Raw genomic sequence first — 22932 nt, 5'->3', positions numbered from 1 at the left:
CTGTGGAGGTCTCAAGGACCTGTGTAAGTCTGTCACATGGTATGTTATGCAGTCACATGATTTGTTGTCACATGTTCTCCCAAAGAGCACCAGCTTAACCTATGACCCGCAGCTTGACCAATGGGCTTTAGTCCAGCCCTCACTATATCAAGCGGCGGCCATTACAATTAACTCTCTTAGCTCCTACCATCTGCAACTGAGCACAGCAGAGATCTCAGTGCAAGTGATCAGCATCTGGAAGACCCCTAAAGCTACAGTCATTCCAGTAAGTCTCAAGTCTATGTCTGCTGTCAATGAAACTCCCTGAGGAAGCGAGTGAGCGAAACGACATAGGGGTAGGCTCCCGACCTTTGTAAGTATAGCTGGGTGTCAGTTGGCTAGGTGCATGGACAGTCTTATATGTTTAATAAAACTTTTTTCAGGGACAACCGATGCTCCAACTTTTACCGAGGTGGTTTGTTTCCCCTCAGATATGTATGGGCAACATCCTTGTCTCCATGTATTCATACTGCCGATAGCACTGGGCAAATGACACTATACTGGCTATACTTCTTTATATGTCCTTCTTGTTTACATTAGTGTACTGGGTTTACTTAGGCACCTTTAGGTGTATTCTTTATATATATACATGTACTGTGGCTTGTTTTTAAGTCCACTTTTCATTGAGTATTGTATACCTATATTTATGTGCCATTCCATGTGCCTATTGGACATTATTTAATATCTGTGTTCGGAGTCGTTTTCTTTCTAACTGCTGCTGATTTTTTATCATGTTTTATCTTATCTGATTATAATAAAGATTTATATTTACTCATAATATTGTGTCAGTTTGGTGCATCTATATAGGTTTTCTGTCAATGAAACTAGTCAAGTCCTGCACATAGTCAAGTCAAGTTCAATCTCAAGTCAAGTTAATTACAAGTATATTGGTCCAGCAAGCTGCGAGGTCCTTCTGGGTCCTGGCCACCTCTCTGGGAAATCTAACCTTAGCTGTGAAGATAATTCCATCTGTCTTATACTCAGTAAAGCCTCCATTTGACCATAACTGGTTGTGGACTTTCATTTCACTACTAGCAACTGGGATTGCGGAGAAACCGGTCGTGTGGTGTTCCGGAACCCTAAATCCACACTGGTATCATGAATACTAGGGGTTAACAACATCTTGCCCCCAGGATTAATATCATCTGATCCGACCACTCACTCGGCTACACCCGTGGTCTCGCCATACACCCGTGGGTCACCACAGCCCCATGTGCCAAACTTTATTACCATATTTCAGTACCCCATAGTGGCCACATTAGTAAGGATGTACGCACACATAGCAGTTGAGGTGCAGAATTAATCACATCAAAAATATGTAGTTTTACAATGGCTGTATTGTTTTACACATTTATATAATATTTCACCTTTAAAAACCACATTGCTAATTACTGAACTGCAAAACCACGGAATGATAATTTGTTGTTTGTCGGCTGATCGCTGTCCCTCAGGGCAATATTGCCTATTTGGTCAATAATCGCCCTGTGTAGTAGATCCCAAGGATAGGTTTCTACACAGGTTTTTTTTATGGAGTGTTTTTGGAAACTGTCCCTGCAGTTTTTTAAGACAAAGTCAGAAGTGGATCCAGTAGGAAGTAGAAGTAGAAGTCCTTCCTTTATATGTCCCATTCCTTTTAAATACCCTTCTGGCTTTGGCTCAAAAACTGCATGGCAGTTTTCTAAAAGATGCCATAAAAAAGTTTTGGAAACTTAGCCTAACTCAGAAAGCAGAAAGTTTGGCAGACTATAAATGACTTATCTTTACTCTTTGTCTGATTAGCAGCTAAATGGTAGGAAATTTCTAATGAAGACTATTTAGAAACATTATGCAAGGGCACATTTTCTATTCTTTAAGGTGATTTTTATTGGGTTTTCAAATATTAATATAACATTTATACAACATTAAAGGGGTACTCCGGTGGAAAACTTTTTATTTTATTTTTTTTAAATCAACTGGTGCCAGAAAGTTAAACAGATTTGTAAATAACTTCTATAAAAAAAAAAAAAAATATTAATCCTTAAAGTACTTATTAGCTGCTGAATACTACAATTATTTTCTTTTTGGAACACAGAGCTCTCTGCTGACATCATGAGCACAGTGCTCTCTGCTGACATCTCAGTCCATTTTAAGAACTGTCCAGAGTAGGAGAAAATCCCTATAGCAAACATATGCTGCCCTGGACAGTTCCTAAAATGGACAGAGATTTCAGCAGAGAGCATTGTGCTCGTGATGTCAGCAGAGAGCACTGTGTTCCAAAAAGAAAATAATTTCCTCTGTAGTATTCAGCAGCTAATAAGTACTGGAAGGATTACATTTTTTTAATAGAAGTAATTTACAAATCTGTTTAACTTTCTGGCACCAGATGATTAAAAAAAAAAGTACCCCTTTAATTTGGATATCATATAATGAGCTATAGTTACACATAAACATAAGATGTTACATTGAAGTGTATTTGACATCTAATACGATAAAAGGATATTTTAATATGTATCATATTTAATTTACACATTACATCCAGCCTGTCAAGCCTGTTGTTACCCTTACAAGTTTAGAAATATGGTAATAAACAGCTAAACACTGATGTTATCCCAGAAAACTGTTATTTTGACAGCAACAATGGGTGTGGACCCACTCACCGATTTGGCTTTGTACTAAACTTGGGAGTGGAGTCTAAGTATTCCCCTTGTTTTCATCCTTTATCCTGCTCCAGGAAAGCTGGGCATTTGCTTTCGAGATACCAGATCACTACCAAAAGAGTGGTCCAGATTTAGGGTGCATTCACACCATGTTTTGTACATACGGGTGCCGGATCCGGCGGGGGGAGGGGCAAACCGGGCGCTCCCGTACCCCGGCCCAATCAGCCGTGACTCCATTTACTTTAATGATCCGACTGAAGTCAAACAGTGACTCCGGTCGGCTCAGTTTTGACCCGTATGCGGTTTTGGACCGGACCTAAAACCGTAGTCACCGTTTGACTCCAGTCGGATCATTAAAGTAAACGGAGTCGAGGGCTGATCGGACCGTGTACGGGAGCGCCCGGTTTGCCCCTCCTCCTACCGGATCCGGCACCCGTATGTACAAAATGTGGTGTGAATGCACCCTAAGTGGCAGCTGGTCAGGCAGGCCAGAACATCCTGGTGCAAATCACAAGGGATACAGGCAGGAGGGGCAAGCTGATGCCTTAAAGGGGTACACCACTGGAAAACTTTTTTTTTTTTAATCAACTGGTGCCATAAAGTTGAACAGATTTTTAAATGACTTCTATTTGAAAATCTTAACCCTTTCAGTACGTATCAGCTGCTGTATACTACAGAGAAAGTTCTTTACTTTTTTAACTTCATTTCTGTCTGACCACAAGTGCTCTCTACTGACACCTCTGTCCATGTTAGGAACTCAGCATAGAGCACTTGTGGTCAGACAGAAAGGAAGTTCAAAAAGAACAGAACTTCCTCTGTAGTATACATCAGCTGATAAGTACTGGAAGGGTTAATATTTTAAATAGTAGTAATTTACAAATCTGTTTAACTTTTTGGCATCAGTTGATTAAAAAAAAGGTTTTCCAGTGGAGTACCCCTATAAATAGTAAAAACATAGCAAACAGTCTGATGTTGCTGGGTTGAGCTGGCGTTAAAGGGGTAGTCCAGTGGTGAAAAGTTTGAGATCGCGGGGGGTCCAACCGCTGGGCCCCCCTGTGATCTCTCTGTACGGGGGCCAGGCTCTCCGGCCAGATAGCGGGTGTCGACCCCCGCACGAAGCAGCGGCCGGCACGCCCCCTCAATACATCTCTATGGCAGAGCCGGAGATTGCCGAAGGCAGCGCTAGTGCTCTGCCATAGAGTTGTATTGAGGGGGCGTGTCGGCCGCCGCTTCGTGCAGGGGTCGACACGCCCCCTTCGTGCAGGCTGTCGGGGCCCCAGCGGTCGGACCCCCAGCGATCTGCAACTTATCCCCTATCCTTAGGATAGGGGATGTTACGCCTAGCGCTCCGGGTCCCCGCTCCTCCCCGGAGCGCTCACGGCGTCTTTCTCCCTGCAGCGCCCCGGTCAGTCCCGCTGACCGGGAGCGCTGCACTGTCATGGCCGTTGGGGATGCGATTCGCACAGCGGGACGCGCCCGCTCGCGAATCGCATCCCAGGTCACTTACCCGTCCCGGTCCCCTGCTGTCATGTGCTGGCGCGCGCGGCTCCGCTCTCTAGGGCGCGCGCGCGCCAGCTCTCTGAGACTTAAAGGGCCAGTGCACCAATGATTGGTGCCTGGCCCAATTAGCTTAATTGGCTTCCACCTGCTCCCAGACTATATCAGATCACTGCCCCTGCACTCCCCTGCCGGATCTTGTTGCCTTGTGCCAGTGAAAGCGTTTAGTGTGTCCAAAGCCTGTGTACCTGAACTTCTGCTACCCATCCTGACTACGAACCTTGCCGCCTGCCCCCGACCTTCTGCTACGTCTGACCTTGCCTCTGCCTAGTCCTTCTGTCCCACGCCTTCTCAGCAGTCAGCGAGGTAGAGCCGTTGCTAGTGGATACGACCTGGTTGCTACTGCCGCAGCAAGACCATCCTGCTTTGCGGCGGGCTCTGGTGAATACCAGTAGCCTCTTAGAACCGGTCCACTAGCACGGTCCACGCCAATCCCTCGCTGACACAGAGGATCCACTACCTGGAAGCCGAATCGTGACAGGGGATAAGTTGTTCACCACTGGGTCACCACTGGACTACTCCTTTAATGGCAGAGTTAAGTAGCTCAGAAGCAGCCAGATGATGTTAGCTAGCTCAGAATGCAGAGGCAAAGTTGACAGTCCGGGTCATACACAAGGGGACAGATTAGTACAGGAGGAACAAGCAGAGTCAAGAAATGGGCTTAGGTCAGAAACACAGGCGGATTTAGAAACTACAATGTTGCTTAGGCATTAGGGAATGGGCGGAGCGCCTGGCAGCACCTGGCAGAGACATAAGGATGACTGGAATCAGGGACGTGCACAAATTCTTAAAGAGACCATCACAGCTCAGCTTTCACTTTATCACAGCTTGTTAGGATAGGAAAGCAGAGCTGTGATTGGTTGTTGTGAGAAAATCACTCCAGATTTTCTTTCACACAGTTTAATAAATCTGGGCTGTAGTTTTTATACTCGTACCCTGGTCACTGCTTAGTTTCTGTTTGCAGAGATGGCACAGTGCCACATTTTTTGCATCTGGTAAGGTAGAAACAATCATTGACCGAAGACCCAAGACCAATTAAATATTTAAGACACAACTTAAATTTTTTGCCTTTTAAAATATAAGAACAAAATATAAATGTGAGAAAACATGGTGAAATCACTATCCCAGTCCTTTTTGACTTCATTGGAGTCTGTGGTGGATTTTCTGCTGCTGAAAATTTGCTGATCCATTCAAACTCGCAGAGGGAAACACACTGTGAGCTCTCAAATCCCAGACTGAAATTCTGCAGACTTTGGGGGAGATTTATCAAAACCTGCGCAGAGAAAAAGTTGCCTAGTTGCCCACAGCAACCAATAACATCACTTCTTTCATTTTGCAAATCTCCCCATTTGACTTTATTTAAAGGGCAGCTCCCACCATCCATTTTTTTTCTTTCTGTCCCTGCCTGTTGCCCATCTATCCCTAACCCCCTCCCTGCCTTTACATTTTTTTTTACACACTACCAGGCAGACTTCCCCAGCAGGCGTGACGTCACTGATGCCTGCTGGGGCCGACACTTCCGCCCTTAGTTCACTAAGACATCTACTGGCTGTCAGGGCATTCTGGGAGTTGTAGTGGTGAAACAGCTGGAGGCATCCTGTGATGAAAACAATAATTTTGTTAGCGCAGCAGTGCTACTCCGCTCCCGCTCCCCCTCCCCCAGGCTCTAGTGCTGAGCAGCGGCGGTGCTCTCCCAAACCCTGCTCCCCCCCACCATGCCTCTAGTGCTGAGCGGCGGCGCTCCCCCGAACCCCGCTTCCCCCACCCCATTCCTCTAGTGCAGAGAGCAGACTTACCCATCCGGAGGATCAGCGCAGCAATGAGTGCGCGCGCTGCCTCCGAACAGGGTAACGGGCTGGGCCGCGCGCGAGGCCAGTGGAGCTGGCCAATGCGCGCAGCCCCAGCTATCAGCAAGCTCGCTCTCGCCTGCTTGATTGACAGGCGGGAGCGAGCACCGCAGTGACTGAATTTCGACTCATTGCTAGGCTTAAATGAGTCGAAATTCTGTAGTGACGTCATTGCCGAATGCATTCGGCCACTAGGAGGGCGACCCCTAGTGGCCAAATTTAAAAGTGATTTTAAACTGGTTTAAAATCACTTTTTTTAAATTAAAGTATATTAGAGAAATGTTGGAGTACTTAATAGTGTTGCTCGCGAATATTCGCAATGCGAATTTTATTCGCGAATATCGCATATTCGTGAATATAGCACTATTACGAATATTCCTTTTTTTTTTTTTTCACAGGACACATCACAGTGATCATCCCTCTCTGCTTCTAGCTTGTGTGGTGTAAATAAGACTACTAATACTACTCTATAATACGTCTGGTGTCCGAATTTTCGCATATTCGAAAATTTGCATGTTAATTTTCGCATATGCGAATTTTCGCTTATGCAAATTTTTTCATTTGCTCATTTTTGCATATGCAAAAATAAAACGCGAATATTACGAATATGCGAATTTAGCGAATATATGATGAATATTCGTCCAATTATTCGCGAAATATCGCAAATTTGAATATGGCCTATGCCGCTCAACACTAGTACTTAAGTACTACAACATATCAATTTTTTCTTTCATGACAGTGCCCATTTAACTCTATTTGACGCTGTTGAAGGTAATTGGATAATTATGCAGCAAATCTGCAGCATTTCAGTCAGAGGGGTACATTCACACATACCATATAATCTGCTGCAGATTTTGGGCTGCATCAATGTGAATCAAATGACTGAACGCAGCATCAAATCTAAAGGAGATCCTGTTTGTGTGAATGCGTCTTAAAGGGGTACTCCGGTGCTTACACATCTTATCCCCTATCCAAAGGATAGGGGATAAGATGCCTGATCGCGGGAGTCCCGCAGCTGGGGACGCCCGTGATCATGCACGCGGCACACCGTTTGAAATCAGTCCTCGGAGCGTGTTCGCTCTGAGTCTGATTACACTCGACCACAGAGCCGGTGGCGTGTCAAGTCACGACTCCGCCCTTGTGTGACGTCACGCTCCGCCCCTCAATGCAAGCCTACGGGAGGGGGCGGGATAGCCTCCCGTAGGCTTGCATTGAGGGGCGGAGCGTGACATCACACGGGGGCGGAGGCGGGACATCACACGCCGCCGGCCCTGCGGTCGAGCGTAATCAGACCCGGAGCGAACACGCTCCGGGGACTGATTACAAACGGTGTGCCGCGTGCATGATCACGGGCGTCCCCAGCTGCGGGACTCCCGTGATCAGGCATCTTATCCCCTATCCTTAGGATAGGGGATAAGATTTGTAAGCACCGGAGTACCCCTTTAACAGAAATGTCTATTCCCTTTATGCCCATTATTTAGTGAGAGAATTGAAGAAAAGTACTGTAATTGTACAATGGAGGAGAGCATTTACTACTATGTACTATCACTTGCTACAAAGTTGATCTTATATATTTTTATACGTACATTATTTTTACACATATATTATTACACATACCATAAATTAGGTGAGCTGGAAAAATAGCCATAGGAGCCACTTTTATTTCCGAATGTCAGTTGTTTCTGGTAAGCTAAAGAGATTGTAGAGTAATTAAAGTTATATTAATATATATATTACTCATAGAAACATTTAAGGATTTATTTTTGCAAGCATATCTTATGAAAGCTTAGTAAAACATAAGTACTAAGTTTTTTTAGTGAATTGCATTGTCACGATGCCGGCTGGCAGGAGGTGGATCCTCTGTGCCAGAGAGGGATTGGCGTGGACCGTGCTAGTGGACCGGTTCTAAGTCACTACTGGTTTTCACCAGAGCCCGCCGCAAAGCGGGATGGACTTGCTGCGGCGGTAGTGACCAGGTCGTATCCACTAGCAACGGCTCAACCTCTCTGGCTGCTGAAGATAGGCGCGGTACAAGGGAGTAGACAGAAGCAAGGTCGGACGTAGCAGAAGGTCGGGGGCAGGCGGCAAGGTTCGTAGTCAGGGTGGATAGCAGAAGTACTGGTACACAGGCTTTGGACACACAAAACGCTTTCACTGGCACAAGGCAACAAGATCCGGCAAGGGAGTGCATGGGAGGAGGTCAGATAAAGGCAGGGAGCAGATGGAAGCCAATTAAGCTAATTGGGCCAGGCACCAATCATTGGTGCACTGGCCCTTTAAGTCTCAGGGAGCTGGCGCGCGCGCGCCCTAGAGAGCGGAGCCGCGCGCGCCAGCACATGACAGCAGGGGACGGGAACGGGTAAGTGACCTGGGATGCGATTCGCGAGCGGGCGCGTCCCGCTGTGCGAATCGCATCCCCGACGGCCATGACAGTGCAGCGCTCCAGGTCAGCGGGACCGACCGGGGCGCTGCGGAGAGAGAGACGCCGTACGCGCTCCGGGGAAGAGCGGGGACCCGGAGCGCTAGGCGTAACAGTACCCCCCCCCCCTTAGGTCTCCCCTTCTCTTTGTCCGGTAACTGCCTCCCCTGGGATGAGGACACCGGGAAAGGATGGAGGGATTCCTCAACGGCAGGCAGTACAGCAGGAGTGGGAATGGGGAGGGAGGGCAGAGGGCGAGGCCTGGCACGGGGCAGTGTGACACCAGGACGAGGGCCATGAGGAGGCACCGAGGCTTGCCTGACTGGACTGGGAGGGGGGGAGAGGCACTTCTTAAGGCGGGCAGAGTCCATAACGACCTTAGGGAGACCGGATACAGGAGGAACCACAGGGTCACGGCAGGGAGTACTGGTAACCGGTTTAAGGCAGTCCTTGAAGCAAGAGGTACCCCAGCTCTTGATCTCCCCTGTGGACCAATCCAGGGTTGGGGAATGGTGTAGAAGCCAGGGTAGTCCAAGGAGAACTTCAGAAGTGCAATTGGGGAGGACCAAAAACTCAATTTTCTCATGATGAGGTCCGATGCACATTAGGAGGGGCTTCGTGCGGAAACGCACGGTGCAATCCAACCTGGCTCCGTTGACCGCGGAAATGTGGAGTGGCTTGACAAGACGGGTCACCGGGATGCGGAATTTATTCACCAAGGACTCCCGAATAAAATTCCCAGAGGCACCAGAGTCCAGGCAGGCCACGGCTGAGAGGGAAGAGCTGGCTCAAGAAGAAATCCGTACAGGCACCGTGAGACGTGGAGAAGCCGACTTAGCATCAAGAGACGCCACACCCACGAGAGCTGGGTGCGAGCGTGCGTTTCCCAGACGTGGAGGACGGATGGGGCAATCCACCAAAAAATGTTCGGTACTGTCACAGTACAGACAAAGTGTTACGCCGAGCGCTCCGGGTCCCAGCTCCTCCCCGGAGCGCTCGCTACACTCTCCCCACTGCAGCGCTCCGGTCAGATCCACTGACCCGGGGCGCTGCGATTCCGCTTCCAGCCGGGATGCGATTCGCGATGCGGGTAGCGCCCGCTCGCGATGCGCACCCCGGCTCCCGTACCTGACTCGCTCTCCCTCGGTCCTGTCCCGGCGCGCGCGGCCCCGCTCCCTAGGGCGCGCGCGCGCCGGGTCTTTGCGATTTAAAGGGCCACTGCGCCGCTGATTGGCGCAGTGATTCCAATTAGTGTGTTCACCTGTGCACTTCCCTATATCACCTCACTTCCCCTGCACTCCCTTGCCGGATCTTGTTGCCATCGTGCCAGTGAAAGCGTTTCCTTGTGTGTTCCTAGCCTGTGTTCCAGACCTCCTGCCGTTGCCCCTGACTACGATCCTTGCTGCCTGCCCCGACCTTCTGCTACGTCCGACCTTGCTTCTGTCTACTCCCTTGTACCGCGCCTATCTTCAGCAGCCAGAGAGGTGAGCCGTTGCTAGTGGATACGACCTGGTCACTACCGCCGCAGCAAGACCATCCCGCTTTGCGGCGGGCTCTGGTGAAAACCAGTAGTGACTTAGAACCGATCCACTAGCACGGTCCACGCCAATCCCTCTCTGGCACAGAGGATCCACTACCTGCCAGCCGGCATCGTGACAGTAGATCCGGCCATGGATCCCGCTGAAGTTCCTCTGCCAGTTGTCGCTGACCTCACCACGGTGGTCGCCCAGCAGTCACAACAGATAGCGCAACAAGGCCAACAGCTGTCTCAACTGACCGTTATGCTACAGCAGTTACTACCACAGCTTCAGCAGTCATCTCCTCCGCCAGCTCCTGCACCTCCTCCGCAGCGAGTGGCCGCTCCTGGTCTACGCCTATCCTTGCCGGATAAATTTGATGGGGACTCTAAGTTTTGCCGTGGCTTTCTTTCCCAATGTTCCCTGCACCTGGAGATGATGTCGGACCAGTTTCCCACTGAAAGGTCTAAGGTGGCTTTCGTAGTCAGCCTTCTGTCTGGAAAAGCTCTGTCATGGGCCACACCGCTCTGGGACCGCAATGACCCCGTCACTGCCTCTGTACACTCCTTCTTCTCGGAAATCCGAAGTGTCTTTGAGGAACCTGCCCGAGCCTCTTCTGCTGAGACTGCCCTGTTGAACCTGGTCCAGGGTAATTCTTCCGTTGGCGAGTATGCCGTACAATTCCGTACTCTTGCTTCAGAATTATCCTGGAATAATGAGGCCCTCTGCGCGACCTTTAAAAAAGGCCTATCCAGCAACATTAAAGATGTTCTGGCCGCACGAGAAATTCCTGCTAATTTACATGAACTCATTCACCTAGCCACTCGCATTGACATGCGTTTTTCCGAAAGGCGTCAGGAGCTCCGCCAAGATATGGACTCTGTTCGCACGAGGCGTTTCTTCTCCTCGGCTCCTCTCTCCTCTGGTCCCCTGCAATCCGTTCCTGTGCCTCCCGCCGTGGAGGCTATGCAGGTCGACCGGTCTCGCCTGACACCTCAAGAGAGGACACGACGCCGCATGGAGAACCTCTGCCTGTACTGTGCTAGTACCGAACACTTCCTGAGGGATTGTCCTATCCGTCCTCCCCGCCTGGAAAGACGTACGCTGACTCCGCACAAAGGTGAGACAGTCCTTGATGTCTACTCTGCTTCTCCACGTCTTACTGTGCCTGTGCGGATGTCTGCCTCTGCCTTCTCCTTCTCTACTGTGGCCTTCTTGGACTCTGGATCTGCAGGAAATTTTATTTTGGCCTCTCTCGTCAACAGGTTCAACATCCCAGTGACCAGTCTCGCCAGACCCCTTTACATCAATTGTGTAAACAATGAAAGATTGGACTGTACCATACGTTTCCGCACGGAGCCCCTTCTAATGAGCATCGGATCTCATCACGAGAGGATCGAACTTTTGGTCCTCCCCAATTGCACTTCAGAAATTCTCCTTGGACTTCCCTGGCTTCAACTTCATTCCCCAACCCTGGATTGGTCCACTGGGGAGATCAAGAGTTGGGGGCCCTCTTGTTCCAAGGACTGTCTAAAACCGGTTCCCAGTAACCCTTACCGGGACTCTGTGGTTCCTCCAGTAACCGGTCTCCCTAAGGCCTATATGGACTTCGCGGATGTTTTCTGCAAAAAACAAGCTGAGACTCTACCTCCTCACAGGCCTTATGATTGTCCTATCGACCTCCTCCCGGGTACTACTCCACCCCGGGGCAGAATTTATCCTCTCTCTGCCCCAGAGACTCTTGCCATGTCTGAATACGTCCAGGAAAATTTAAAAAAGGGCTTTATCCGTAAATCCTCCTCTCCTGCCGGAGCCGGATTTTTCTTTGTGTCCAAAAAAGATGGCTCCCTACGTCCTTGCATTGACTACCGCGGTCTTAATAAAATCACGGTTAAGAACCGCTACCCCTACCCCTCATCTCTGAACTCTTTGATCGCCTCCAAGGTGCCCACATCTTTACTAAACTGGACTTAAGAGGTGCTTATAACCTCATCCGCATCAGAGAGGGGGATGAGTGGAAAACGGCATTTAACACCAGAGATGGACACTTTGAGTATCTGGTCATGCCCTTTGGCCTGTGCAACGCCCCTGCTGTCTTCCAAGACTTTGTTAATGAAATTTTTCGTGATCTGTTATACTCCTGTGTTGTTGTATATCTGGACGATATCCTAATTTTTTCTGCCAATCTAGAAGAACACCGCCAGCATGTCCGTATGGTTCTTCAGAGACTTCGTGACAATCAACTCTATGCCAAAATTGAGAAATGTCTGTTTGAATGCCAATCTCTTCCTTTTCTAGGATACTTGGTCTCTGGCCAGGGACTACAAATGGATCCAGACAAACTCTCTGCCGTCTTAGATTGGCCACGCCCCTCCGGACTCCGTGCTATCCAACGCTTTTTGGGGTTCGCCAATTACAGGCAATTTATTCCACATTTTTCTACCGTTGTGGCTCCTATCGTGGCTTTAACCAAAAAAAATGCTGATCCCAAGTCTTGGCCTCCTCAAGCGGAAGACGCCTTTAAACGACTCAAGTCTGCCTTTTCTTCGGCTCCCGTGCTCTCCAGACCTGACCCTTCCAAACCCTTCCTATTGGAGGTTGATGCCTCCTCAGTGGGAGCTGGAGCTGTTCTTCTGCAGAAAAATTCTTCCGGGCATGCTATCACTTGTGGTTTTTTTTCTAGGACCTTCTCTCCGGCGGAGAGGAACTACTCCATCGGGGATCGAGAGCTTCTAGCCATCAAATTAGCACTTGAGGAATGGAGGCATCTGCTGGAGGGATCAAGATTTCCAGTTATTATTTACACCGACCACAAGAACCTCTCCTACCTCCAGTCTGCCCAACGGCTGAATCCTCGCCAGGCCCGGTGGTCTCTGTTCTTTGCCCGATTTAATTTTGAAATTCACTTTCGGCCTGCCGATAAGAACATTAGGGCCGATGCTCTCTCTCGTTCCTCGGATGCCTCAGAAGTTGAACTCTCTCCGCAACACATCATTCCACCTGACTGCCTGATCTCCACTTCTCCAGCCTCCATCAGGCAAACTCCTCCAGGAAAGACCTTTGTTTCTCCACGCCAACGCCTCGGAATCCTCAAATGGGGTCACTCCTCCCATCTCGCAGGTCATGTGGGTATCAAGAAATCTGTGCAACTCATCTCCCGCTTCTATTGGTGGCCGACTCTGGAGACGGATGTTGTGGACTTTGTGCGAGCCTGCACTATCTGTGCCCGGGATAAGACTCCTCGCCAGAAGCCCGCTGGTTTTCTTCATCCCCTGCCTGTCCCCGAACAGCCTTGGTCTCTGATTGGTATGGATTTTATTACTGATTTACCCCCTTCCCGTGGCAACACTGTTATTTGGGTGGTCGTTGATCGATTCTCCAAAATGGCACATTTCATCCCTCTTCCTGGTCTTCCTTCAGCGCCTCAGTTGGCTAAACAATTTTTTGTACACATTTTTCGTCTTCACGGGTTGCCTACGCAGATCGTCTCGGATAGAGGCGTCCAATTCGTGTCTAAATTCTGGAGGGCTCTCTGTAAACAACTCAAGATTAAATTAAATTTTTCTTCTGCATATCATCCCCAATCCAATGGACAAGTAGAAAGAATTAACCAGGTCTTGGGTGATTATTTACGACATTTTGTTTCCTCCCGCCAGGATGACTGGGCAGATCTCCTTCCATGGGCCGAATTCTCGTATAACTTCAGAGTCTCTGAATCTTCCTCCAAATCCCCATTTTTCGTGGTGTACGGCCGTCACCCTCTTCCCCCCCTCCCTACCCCCTTGCCCTCTGGTCTGCCCGCTGTGGATGAAATTTCTCGTGACCTTTCCATCATATGGAGAGAGACCCAAAATTCTCTCTTACAGGCTTCATCACGCATGAAGAAGTTCGCGGATAAGAAAAGAAGAGCTCCTCCCATTTTTTCCCCTGGAGACAAGGTATGGCTCTCCGCTAAATATGTCCGCTTCCGTGTCCCTAGCTACAAGTTGGGACCACGCTATCTTGGTCCTTTCAAAATTTTGTGTCAGATTAATCCTGTCTCTTACAAACTTCTTCTTCCTCCTTCTCTTCGTATCCCTAATGCCTTTCACGTTTCTCTTCTTAAACCACTCATCCTCAACCGTTTCTCTCCCAAATCTGTTCCTCCCACTCCTGTTTCCGGCTCCTCGGACATCTTCTCCCTCAAAGAGATCCTAGCTTCTAAAAAGGTCAGAGGGAAAACCTTTTTTTTAGTGGATTGGGAGGGTTGTGGTCCAGAAGAGAGATCCTGGGAACCTGAGGACAACATCCTAGACAAAAGTCTGCTCCTCAGGTTCTCAGGCTCTATGAAGAGGGGGAGACCCAAGGGGGGGGGTACTGTTACGCCGAGCGCTCCGGGTCCCTGCTCCTCCCCGGAGCGCTCGCTACACTCTCCCCACTGCAGCGCTCCGGTCAGATCCACTGACCCGGGGCGCTGCGATTCCGCTTCCAGCCGGGATGCGATTCGCGATGCAGGTAGCGCCCGCTCGCGATGCGCACCCCGGCTCCCGTACCTGACTCGCTCTCCCTCGGTCCTGTCCCGGCGCGCGCGGCCCCGCTCCCTAGGGCGCGCGCGCGCCGGGTCTTTGCGATTTAAAGGGCCACTGCGCCGCTGATTGGCGCAGTGATTCCAATTAGTGTGTTCACCTGTGCACTTCCCTATATCACCTCACTTCCCCTGCACTCCCTTGCCGGATCTTGTTGCCATCGTGCCAGTGAAAGCGTTTCCTTGAGTGTTCCTAGCCTGTGTTCCAGACCTCCTGCCGTTGCCCCTGACTACGATCCTTGCTGCCTGCCCCGACCTTCTGCTACGTCCGACCTTGCTTCTGTCTACTCCCTTGTACCGCGCCTATCTTCAGCAGCCAGAGAGGTGAGCCGTTGCTAGTGGATACGACCTGGTCACTACCGCCGCAGCAAGACCATCCCGCTTTGCGGCGGGCTCTGGTGAAAACCAGTAGTGACTTAGAACCGATCCACTAGCACGGTCCACGCCAATCCCTCTCTGGCACAGAGGATCCACTACCTGCCAGCCGGCATCGTGACACAAAGATTCTCTTCCTTACGGCGATTCCTCTCTTCCAGGGTCAGGCGAGACCGATCCACTTGCATGGCCTCCTCGGCGGGAGGCCTAGGCGCAGATTGCAATGGAGACTGTGGGAGAGGTGTCCAGAGATCTAAGTCTTTTTCCTGGCGGAGCTCTTGATGCCTCTCAGAAAAACGCATGTCAATGCGAGTGGCTAGATGAATGAGTTCATGCAGGTTGGTAGGAGTATCTCGTGCGGCCAGAACATCTTTAATGTTGCTGGATAGGCCTTTTTTAAAGGTCGCGCAGAGGGCCTCATTATTCCAGGAAAGTTCAGAAGCAAGAGTACGGAATTGTATGGCGTACTCGCCAACGGAAGAATTACCCTGGACCAGGTTCAACAGGGCAGTCTCAGCAGAAGAGGCTCGGGCAGGTTCCTCAAAGACACTTCGAATTTCCGAGAAGAAGGAGTGTACAGAGGCAGTGACGGGGTCATTGCGGTCCCAGAGCGGTGTGGCCCATGACAGGGCTTTTCCAGACAGAAGGCTGACTACGAAAGCCACCTTAGACCTTTCAGTAGGAAACTGATCCGACATCATCTCCAAATGCAGGGAACATTGCGAAAGAAAGCCACGGCAAAACTTAGAGTCCCCATTAAATTTGTCCGGCAAGGACAGGCGGAGGCTAGGAGTGGCCACTCGCTGCGGAAGAGGTGCAGGAGCTGGCGGAGGAGATGGTTGCTGCTGCTGTAGCTGAGACTGAATCTGCTGTAGCTGCAACTGGAGTTGCTGAGTCATGGTGGTCAAGTACGACAGCTGGTGATCTTGTTGGGCAATCTGTCGGGCTTGCTGGGCGACCAGTGTGGGGAGGTCGGCGACAACAGGCAGAGGAACTTCAGCGGGATCCATGGCCGGATCTACTGTCACGATGCCGGCTGGCAGGAGGTGGATCCTCTGTGCCAGAGAGGGATTGGCGTGGACCGTGCTAGTGGACCGGTTCTAAGTCACTACTGGTTTTCACCAGAGCCCGCCGCAAAGCGGGATGGACTTGCTGCGGCGGTAGTGACCAGGTCGTATCCACTAGCAACGGCTCAACCTCTCTGGCTGCTGAAGATAGGCGCGGTACAAGGGAGTAGACAGAAGCAAGGTCGGACGTAGCAGAAGGTCGGGGGCAGGCGGCAAGGTTCGTAGTCAGGGTGGATAGCAGAAGTACTGGTACACAGGCTTTGGACACACAAAACGCTTTCACTGGCACAAGGCAACAAGATCCGGCAAGGGAGTGCATGGGAGGAGGTCAGATAAAGGCAGGGAGCAGATGGAAGCCAATTAAGCTAATTGGGCCAGGCACCAATCATTGGTGCACTGGCCCTTTAAGTCTCAGGGAGCTGGCGCGCGCGCGCCCTAGAGAGCGGAGCCGCGCGCGCCAGCACATGACAGCAGGGGACGGGAACGGGTAAGTGACCTGGGATGCGATTCGCGAGCGGGCGCGTCCCGCTGTGCGAATCGCATCCCCGACGGCCATGACAGTGCAGCACTCCCGGTCAGCGGGACCGACCGGGGCGCTGCGGAGAGAGAGACGCCGTACGCGCTCCGGGGAGGAGCGGGGACCCGGAGCGCTAGGCGTAACATGCATCTTCTGAGAAGTCACAACAGCTATCATGAGGTGGAGTGCACTGCTCACATATGAGGCACTCCAACCCTCTGCCCGACACACAATTTTACAGCAGCGCAACCCTACCTGGACAATAAAAAACGTCTTCCCCCTTGGTTGCAGTAGTTGCTGAGAGCAGTGGCAGAAGGTTGGAGCACATGCCATCACGCCCCCTCCCACAGACTTGCATTGAGGGGGTGGGGCGTGACGTCAAAAGGGGGCGGAGTCGTGAGGCATAAGACTAATAGCCTCCAGCGCTTCCAGCAATACTTACAGGTGGGTGCTGCATGCTAGATTGCGGGGGTCCCAGCGGCGGGACCCCTTCGATCAGACATCTTATCCCCTATCCTTTGGATAGGGGATAAGATGTCTTGGGGCCGGAGTACGCCTTTAAGATACCTTGAATTTAGAGGTGTTAATAGTTTGTTGATTCGCCTAACAAGGCCTGCCACTGAATGAGTAACAAATAAGAACACTTGGCTTTGTCATATTGATTACACACTGCTTAAAAAAATAAAGGGAACACTAAGATAACACACTGTAACTCCTTTCAATTACACTTCTGTGAAATCACACTGTCCACTCAAGAAGCAACACTGATTGACAATCAATTTCACATGCTGTTGTGCAAATGGAACAGACAACAGGTGGAAACTAGGCAATTAGCAAGACACCCCCCCCCCAATAAAGGAGTGGTTCTGCAGGTGATGACCACAGACCACTTCTCAGTTCCTATGCTTCCTGGCTGATGTTTTGGTCACTTTTTAATGCTGGCGTGCAGGAGGAGCACTACCAGAGCCCTGCAAAATGACCTCCAGCAGGCCACAAATGTGTATGTGTCCACTCAAACGGTCAGAAACAGACTTCATGAGGGTGGCATGAGGGCCGCACCTCCAAAGGTGGGGGTTGTGCTAATAGCCCAATACCGTGCAGGATGTTTGGCATTTGCCAGAGAACACCAAGATTGCCAAATTTGCCACTGCCGCCCTGTGTTCTTCACAGATGAAAGCAGGTTCACACTGAGCACATGTGACAGAGTCTGGAGACGCCGTGGAGAACATTCTGCTACCTGCAACATCCTTCAGCATGACCGGTTTGGCGGTGGGTCAGTAATGGTGTGGGGTGGCACCACAGCCCTCCAGCCTGACTGCCAATAGGTGCCGAGATGAGAACCTCAGACCCCCTTGTGAGACCATATGCTGGTGTGGTTGGCCCTGAGTTCCTCCTAATACAAGACAATGCTAGACCTCATGTGGCTCGAGTGTGTCAGCAGTTCCTGCAAGAGAAAGGCATTGATGCTATGGACTGGCCCGCCCGTTCCCCAGACCTAAATCCGATTGAGCACATTTGGGACATCATGTCTCGCTCCATCCACCAACGCCACGTTGCACCACAGACAGCCACCTCATCAGGAGCATGCCCAGGTGTTGTAGGGAGGTCATACGGGCTTGTGGAGGCCACACACACTACTGAGACTCATTTTGACTTGTTTTAAGGACATTACATCAAAGTTGGATCAGCCTGTAGTGTGGTTTTCCACTTTGATTTTGAGTGTGACTCCATATCCAGACCTCCAGGGGTTGACAAATTTGATTTCCATTGATAATTTTTGTGTGATTTTGTTGTCAGCACATTCATCTATGTAAAGACGAAAGTATTTCATACGATTAGTTCATTCATTCAGATCTAGGATGTGTTATCTTTGTGTTCCCTTTATTTTTTTGAGCAGTGTATATATAATGGATGATGGCCGGAAAAGTAAGGATGTGCCCCACCCCTCCCCCGCTATCACTAAGGTACAACTTACTGTTAGTACTACAGCAAAAATGGGCAATGAGATGCAGAGCCGTGTATGCTGTGGAAGCTCACAGCTGGGCACCAATGCGATTACACAAAGCCATCCATGTAATATTACCCTCATCATCCCCTACACCAACTTGTAGGATCTTGGAAATACATCTCATAGGATCCTGCTGCATAAGCCTCATACATGCCCCTCAGTGTAACAGTATGCACTTTGTATCTTACTCATGCATCTCAGTACACACAGTATTATATTTACATATATGTCCCTCTGACTGATTCCTCTTAAAGCGGTACTCCCGTGGAAAACTTTTTTTTTTCTTTAAATCAACTGGTGCCAGAAAGTTAAATAGATTTGTAGATCACTTCTAGTACTTTTTTGGGGCTGTATACTAAAGAGAAATCCAAAAAAGAAATGCATTTCCTCTGGTGTCATGACCACAGTGCTCTCTGCCGACCTCTGCTGTCCATTTTAGGAACTGTCCAGAGCAGGAGTAATCCCCATAGCAAACATATGCTGCTCTGGACAGTTCCTAAAATGGACAGCAGAGGTCAGCAGAGAGCACTGTGGTCATGACATAAGAGGAAATGCATTTCTTTTTTGGATTTCTCTTTAGTATACAGCCCCTAAAAAGTACTGGAAGGATTAGGGTTTTTTTTAATAGAAGAAATTTACAAATCTGTTTAACTTTCTGGCACCAGTTCATTTAAAAAAAAAAAGTTTTCTATGGGAGCACCCCTTTTAATTGTCAGACAAGCAGATACACCCCAATATCTAGGGAATGGAGGTATCAATAAACTATAAACACTGCAAGATTCAGGGGGTTTGACTGCCGGGGCCCCCATTGTTTAAGAGAATGAAGGTTCCTGAGTGACTTGTGTGCAGTAGTGTGACTGCTCAAAGTTTAATGTAGCAGTCACACAGGACACTAGGGGAACGTTATTATCCTGTCTAATCCTGTGGATAGTTGATAAATGCCATGGAGAGTTATTGGCTTTTTGTGGGCCCCATATGGGGGAGAATTCCTTCTATGACACTGATATGCCCTTACAGAGAATATAGTGAGAAATTATTCTGATGGAGCAACTATTTTAGTAAGTTTAGATGATCTCCTTATTAGTAGATATCCCCTATAGAGTAACATTCACTCACCTTCAACCAATGATTCGATCATCTTGGCCTTTTTTTCGGGTGTCAGCTCTTGTATGCTCTCGAGATACTCCAGTGCATAAACATATCTAGCAAACTTTGCTGCGTTCTGTTCTCCACATGAATCAGGCAAATGTATAATATCCTTCAAGTTTAGAATGATATTGGCCATGAGATCACCTGGAAAGACATGTTATAAATAATGTACACATACTGTAGACTACCAAAACATCCAATTACCTATAAGATAAGATACTCACCATGAATGATGACGTGTGCACGTTCCGAACCTTCTACTAGTCTCTCTGGAAGATTCAAGGTAATATGGACGTCTTCTTTATTTTCTGGTGGGTTACATGAAAGATACCATAGAAATATGTTATAGACTCACACAACTGATGTCACTTTTCACTAAAAGGAACGATTAAGTAACACATCAACTAATAACTATGAACATATATTAGACATTTAGAGAGCAATAAGCTTTATGCAACTCAATGGGAAAGTTTTACTAACCCTAATACTTAGTGTTTGTTTCCTTTGGCCTTCATTTATGTAAACCACAAAAAAAAAAAAAAAACTTGACAGTGAAAAAAAAATAATAGGCATATGTGTAAACCTACACCCTGGTGTGTTTAGTACCAGGCAGCCAGGGCGTACATTTATGCCCTGCTTCCTCTAGGGATAAGATAAAACTTCACTCAGCAAATATTTCCTGTCCATGACGTTCTTATTTATCTTAAAGGGGTACTCCGGTGCTAACACATCTTATCTCCTATCCAAAGGATGGGGGATAAGATGCCTGGCCGCGGGGGTCCCACCACTGGGGACTCCCGTGATCTTGCACGCAGTACCCCATTACAATTAGTCCCCGGAGCATGTTCGCTCCGGGTCTGATGACTGGTGATCACGGGGCCAGAGCATTGTAACATCACAGCTCCACCCAGCGGCGGGACCTCCACCATCAGGCATCTTATCCCCTATCCTTTGGATAGGGGATAAGATTTCTTAGTGCCGGAGTACCCCTTTAACTACATTTCACAGCTCGTCGTCTCCGTTGAAGTGCAAAATGTAAACCTCACCGACACTGAGGAGAAGGAGCAACAATCACAGGTTTAATGTGAACAGTAAACTTGTAAAACATAGGGGAAGATTTATCAAAACCCATGTAGAGGAAAAATGGTGCATTTGCCAATAGCAACCAACAGGATCGTTTCTTTAATAAAAAATAAAAAAAAACGACAACCTCTGAAAAAAAGGAAGCAATCTGATTTGGTTGCTATGGGCAACTGCACCACTCTTCCTCTTCACAGGTTTTAATAAATCTCCCCCGTAGTGTTTCCCATCATTTGACCTTGAAGCATAACAGGAATTTTGTTAATTTTCAGGAATTTGTAAATATTTCTCCAAAGGGCAAGTTATACTTCATAAACGGGAAGCTTTCTGGATATTTCAGCTCCAATGCATGTAAGAGTTCAGGTATATACAGTTACTTCCTGCCTTGTACATGTAATCAGGGGTCAAGTGCTGGGAAAAAATTTGAGACATATATGGACTTTAATGTATGGAATATATGGATTATAATGTATGGACCATATGGACTATAATATATGGAGCATGTGGACTATAATGTATGGGCTATATAGACTATAATGTATGGACTATGCTGTATGGACTACATTGACTATAATGTATGGACTATATGGACTATAATGTATGAACTATATGGACTATAATGTATGGAGTATATGGACTATAATGTATGGGCAATATGGGCTTTAATGTATGAACTATATGGACCATATTGTATGGACTATATTGACCATAATGTAGGGACAATATGGACTATAAAAAATGGACTGACTATATGGAATATAATGTATGGACTATATGGGGTATAATGTATAGATTATATAAGCTATATTGTATGGACTATAGTATGAAGTACATGGGCTATAATGTATAGATTATATGGGCTATAATGTATAGATTATATGGGCTATAATGTATGGACTTTATTGACTATAATGTACAGACAATTTGGACTATAACATATGGACTATATGGATTATAATGTATGGACTACATGGGCTACGATGTATAGACTATATGGACTATAATGTATAGACTATACGGGCTATAATGTATGGACTATATGGCTATAATGTATGGACTATATGGACTATAATGTATAGACTATATGGGCTATAATATATGGACTATATGGGCTATAACGTATAGACTATATGGGCTATAATGTATGGACTATATGGGCTATAATGTATGAACTATATGGACTATAATGTATGGACTATATGGGCTATAATGTATGAACTATATGGGCTATAATGTATGGACTATATGGGCTATAATGTATGAACTACATGGGCTACAATGTATAGACTATATGGACTATAATGTATAGACTATACGGGCTATAATGTATGGACTATATGGCTATAATGTATAGAATATATGGACTATAATGTATAGACTATATGGGCTTTAATGTATAGACTATATGGGCTATAATGTATGAACTATATGGGCTATAATGTATAAACTATATGGGCTATAATGTATGGACTATATGGGCTATAATGTATGAACTATATGGGCTATAATGTATAAACTATATGGGCTATAATGTATGGACTATATGGGCTATAATGTATGGACTATATGGGCTATAATGTATAAACTATATGGGCTATAATGTATGGACTATATGGGCTATAATGTATGGACTATATGGACTATAATGTATGGACTATATGGGCTATAATGTATAGACTATATGGGCTATAATGTATAGACTATACGGGCTATAATGTATGGACTATATGGACTATAATGTATAGAGTATATGGGCTATAATGTATAGACTATATGGGCTATAATGTATGGACTATATGGACTATAATGTATAGAGTATATGGGCTATAATGTATAAACTATATGGGCTATAATGTATGGACTATATGGGCTATAATGTATAAACTATATGGGCTATAATGTATAGACTATATGGGCTATAATGTATAGACTATATGGGCTATAATGTATGGACTATATGGACTATAATGTATAGAGTATATGGGCTATAATGTATAAACTATATGGGCTATAATGTATAGACTATATGGGCTATAATGTATGGACTATATGGACTATAATGTATAGACTATATGGGCTATAATGTATAGAGTATATGGCTATAATGTATAGACTATATGGGCTATAATGTATGGACTATATGGGCTATAATGTATA

The 22932-nt window shown here is 47.6% G+C and overlaps 1 pseudogene; it reads right to left on the bottom strand.

Annotated features, from left to right (window-relative positions):
• Positions 1 to 22932, bottom strand: part of LOC130283127 (alpha-2-macroglobulin-like) — a 198526-nt pseudogene that overhangs the window by 45446 nt on the left and 130148 nt on the right.

Source organism: Hyla sarda, chromosome 7 (assembly GCF_029499605.1).
Source record: "Hyla sarda isolate aHylSar1 chromosome 7, aHylSar1.hap1, whole genome shotgun sequence".
Classification (NCBI taxonomy): Eukaryota; Metazoa; Chordata; class Amphibia; order Anura; family Hylidae; genus Hyla; species Hyla sarda.
Note: the sequence above shows the minus strand (reverse complement) of the source record. Positions and strands in the feature narration are given on the sequence as shown.